Source organism: Pantherophis guttatus, chromosome 1, assembly GCF_059756535.1.
Source record: "Pantherophis guttatus breed Tessera chromosome 1, ASM5975653v1, whole genome shotgun sequence".
Lineage (NCBI taxonomy): Eukaryota > Metazoa > Chordata > Lepidosauria > Squamata > Colubridae > Pantherophis > Pantherophis guttatus.
Genome location: NC_142063.1, coordinates 20,056,807 through 20,061,740, shown reverse-complemented (window position 1 = coordinate 20,061,740; position 4,934 = coordinate 20,056,807).

Sequence of the window (4,934 nt, the reverse complement as noted above, 5' to 3'; positions counted from 1 at the left end):
TAATCTAAAACGTTTCTGGATAGCATAGAGCAGGGGTGTCAAACTTGCGGCATCACTTTGTCATCACATTCCCCTTCACTAAAACAGGGGGTGGGCATGGCTAGCGCATAACGCATCTGGCCCGCGGGCTGCGAGTTTGACACCCCTGGCATAGAGCAATGTTTCTCAACCTTGGCATTTTAAACTTGTGTAGATTTCAACTCCCAGAATTCCCTAGTCTGCCTGCTGGCTGGGAAATTCTGAGAGTTGAAGTCCACATATCTTAAAGTTGCCAAAGTTGAAAAACACTAACCAAGAGAAGTAATTCATACATGGCCAACAAGAAAGCTCATATCACTTGGCTTTAAAACAATGTTGATCTTTTCTTATGTTATGTTAATTTTATTTATATATCGCCCTTCTCCCGAAAGACTCAGGGCAGTACAGCCAATTTAAAAACATAAATATACAGACATCATCATTAAAATAATTAAAATCAATTAATTAATCAATTAAACAGTTTTAAACAATTTAAAACCCCAAGTTAAAACTCCAATTTAAAAACCACTTAAATAGACAGCCCCGCCTGTCGGAACAGTAGGGTCTTAAGGGCACAGCGAAAAACCCGGAGGTCAGAGATCGTATGTATTTCCGGGGGCAGTTCATTCCAAAGGGCAGGAGCTCCCACTGAGAAGGCTCTCCTCCTGGGTGTCGCCAGCCGGCATAATTTGGCCGGCGGCACCCTAAGGAGTCCCTCTCTGTGGGAGCGAACTGGTCGGTGGGAGGCTATTGGTGGCAGAAGGTGGTCCCATAAATACCCTGGTCCTATGCCATGGAACGCTTTAAAGGTGGTAACCAATACCTTGAATTGCACCCGGAAGACCACTGGGAGCCAGTGCAGCTTGCACAGGAGGGGTGTTACATGGGCGCAACGAGTTGCGCCCATAACCACCCGCGCAGCCGCATTCTGGACCAGTTGGAGCCTCCGAGTGCTCTTCAAGGTGAGCCCCATGTAGAGAGCATTACAGTAGTCCAGCCGGGAGGTGACAAGGGCATGAGTGACCATGCGTAGGGCGTCCCAGTCTAGAAAGGGACGCAACTGGCGGATCAGGCGAACCTGATAAAAAGCCCCCCTGGCCACGGCCGTCATGTGCTCTTCTAAAGACAGCCGTGCATCCAGGAGGACGCCCAGATTGCGAGCCCTCTCTGTGGGGGGCAAAGATTCACCCCCAATAGTCAGCGATGGCACCAGCTGACTATACCGGGACGCCGGAAACCACAACCACTCGGTCTTGGAAGGGTTGAGTCTGAGCCTGTTTCTCCCCATCCAGACCCGCACGGCCTCCAGGCAGCGGGACATAATTGTATGTCTTTCCTGATCTGGTGGCTTTGAACAGGTAGTCCTCAATTTACGACCATTTGTTTAGTATGTGTTCAAAGTTACGATAGCACCAAAAACAGTGAGTTATGATTGGTCCTTGCAGTTACAGACTAACAGAAAAACGAAGTTGGAAGGTACCTTGGAGGTCTTCTAGTCCAAGCAGGAGACCTTTCATGTCATTTCAGACAAACGGCTGTCTAGTCTCTTTTTAAAAGCCTCCAATGATGGAGCATCCACAATTTCTGGAGGCAAGCCATTCCACTGATTAATTTTTCTTAGTGTCAGGAAATTTCTCCTGAGTTCTAAGTTGGGTCTTTCCTTGATTAGTTTCCATCTATTGGTTCTTCTTCTGCCTTCAGGTGCAACTTACAATGGTTGCAGCATCCCTGCGGTGATGTTATCCGAATTTGGGCGCTTGCCAATCAGCATGTGTTTATGATGGTTGCAACATCCGATTGCACAACATCACAACCTAATGCGATTGCCATTTCCCAGCTGACAGATGGGAGAAGCCAGATTTACTTAACAACCATGTGATTCCCTTAACAACCATGGCAAAACAAGTTTATAAAATCGGGCACAACTCTCTTAATGATCATCTCACTTAGGAATGGAAATTCTGGAACCAATTGTGGTTTTAAGTCAAGAACTACCTGGATACCGTATGTTGGGGAAGGTTACATCAGATGATTGGTCTTTCCAAAAGTCGGTGTAATCTTCTCTGGTTTAATTGGCAATGACTCTCATAAATCTCAGTGGAGAGATGCCTTTTCCAGCCCTGGCTACCAATCTGTTTTGCTGCCAAGTTTGGAATGGAGTTGAATTAAATGACTTGTTTCCTCCAATCAGGACTGTAACTTTTTGAATTTTCCAAACCATCTCTAACCCCTGCCCTCTGCTTATGAAATTCATGGTCCAGTTATCCAATTAGTCACAGAAACTCCAATTATTTCTCCAGCTACCATACTCATTATTGGAAGACTGAATTCAGCAGCGGCTTTGTTAGAGGAGATACTCCTGATCGTATTCAGAGTGGTGGAAGAGCACTGGAAAATTCGGTAGCAGAAGATCCTGTCAAAGAGAAAATAGCTTGTAATATAATTTGTCTTGGATGTGGAGTATGGTCTACAGCCAGCTGGCCATCAGCAAGAACACATCCATTTGAAGTATTTGAAAGCAGAAGTCGGGTTTCTTAAGAAATATATGATTGAAAAGCCTCACTTCTGTTTAAATTTCATCTTGAAGAGAAGAAATCAGGAGGGAGGAAGAGGAGGAGGCCTTTTCCCTCTTAAATACAAAGAAGGGAAAGAGGAGGAGAAGATTTTGCTTCTTAAATACACTCCCATTTAACTAACAATTGGTCAAATGAGACACAGTTAGGCATCTACAGGAAGAGTGAAAAAACAAGATGGTGGAATAATCATCTAAGCCCTCCCTTCCCCTTATTTTAATATGATCCTGGAGACAGACTAAGTTGCCCATAAAAACAGTTGTAGTTTCAGTCATACTGTTGTGGTGGCCATCTTGACTTCTTTGACCAGTCCTGGGTCAGCCTGTGAAGAACTTTCTCCTTACCCATTTCTTCCTGAGGTCAAACAGTCTCATAGATGCAGAGTTGATGCAGTCTTCAGGATTCATAAGTACAGGAAAATACTGGAAAAAGTCAACTTTGGGAAAGTGAAGTTTCTTCTTGGGTATATCTGGACCTTTATTAAAATTGGAGTGGGGCAACTCTGAAATTTAGCCTGCCTTGCTGGAGATGCTGAGCCTTTAATCCCCTATAAAGGAGTCCTATACAGCAGGGGTCTCCAACCTTGGCAACTTTAAGTCTGGCGGACTTCAACTCCCAGAATTCCCCAGCCAGCTTTCCCCAGCCAACTTTAAGCCTGGCGGACTTCTGGGAGTTGAAGTCCGCCAGGCTTAAAGTTGCCAAGGTTGGAGACCCCTGCTATACAGAGAATTCATATGGCAAGATTCCCCCTCATTTCCCTGAAAATCAAATTAGTCAGGATAGACAAAACAAAATCTCTCTTTTAAAAAAATTCAGCTTGTGATAATTAAGGTTGGAAAATCTGGTTATTGATGTTATTCAATCTCTAATGTTTTGACATTAAAACAAAATTCAAAGACCCCAGGAAACAATTGTTTCATTTGAGCAACCCTTTTGCAGGTACAGGCAGTCCTCGACTTACAACAGTTCATTTAGTAACTGTTCAAAGTTACGACGACACTGAAAAAAGTGACATGATCATTTTTCACACTTACAACTATTTCAGTATTCCCATAGTCACATGATCTAAATTTGGATGCTTGGCAACTGGTCCATATTTATGACGGTTGCAGTGTCTCAGGGTTATGGGATCACTTTTTGTGACCTTCTGACAAGCAGAGTCAATATGGGAAGCCACATTCACTTAACAACTGTGTGACTAACTTAACAACTGCATTGATTCACTTAACAACTATGGCAAGGAAGGACATAAAATGGGACAAAACTCACTTAACAAATGTCTCACTTAGCAACGTAAGTTTTGGGCTCAATTGTGGTCATAAGTCAAGGACTACTTGTACTTAAATATCTTTATCAAAATTCATACACATTTTTTTTCTTCACATTTATCCTAATTTTATTACATTTTCTTTGAACTTTCCCTAACATACGCCCATTTGCACATGGGTCCATGTTTTCTTATACCTCTGGTGCATATTCAGTGGACTGGAGAAACAATCAAATGTAGAAAAATGTTGATTTTGAAATATAGCTACATTTCGATCTACGTCTTTGGGGAAAATGCGAAACAGGGTGTGTGTTAAAATGAAAATCTAATTTCTCCCCCAACTCTAACAATAACAACTGGGCATGCCTCAAACACCCTCCAAGTTCCAAAATTGATTCTGATTTGTTCCAAGGACAACCAAGGCAGAAAAGACTGTGCAAATTCCACTCACAGTTGGTTTTTAGATGTTCTTTTCAAGATGTGTATAAATCAGGCTGCCTCATATTACCCCTCTGGGGGTATATCATTTACAACCACAAGCCTGGTTCCAGGAAAGGAGGACTTATCTTGATTTTTTTCAAGATTCCCTGGCATCTTTAACCATCCCAATATTTGTATAATATATACTAAAAATGGCATCGCTTTCAAAAACGCTTTGATGTTAGCAGCCATTTGTAAACTTTCAGGTTCTCCAGATGTTTTCTTAAAGAATTGGGCTCCAAGGAAGGAAAGAGCTTAAAGTACATTTTTGTTTGATGTTCGGGGGTAGGAAACCAGTGACATTTACCTCTGATTTATGTACTATATGTTTTACTCCCACAATGCTGTTCTTTTCTGTGACAGTACTATTAATTCTCTGTAGAGAGGAGTTCGAAATAAACAAGGTTCTAACAACTACTCAGTCTAAGTAGATAGTGTCAGCCCCTCAGCCAGGCCAGGCCAGACCAGGAAATCAACCCCACACAGAAGGTTAAAAAAAAAACTACTTTTATTGTGATAAGACTATATGTCAGGTATGCCTCCTTTCAAAACTCAAGAAAGAAAAACCCCGACTCCGTTTTCATAGAGAAAGGTAC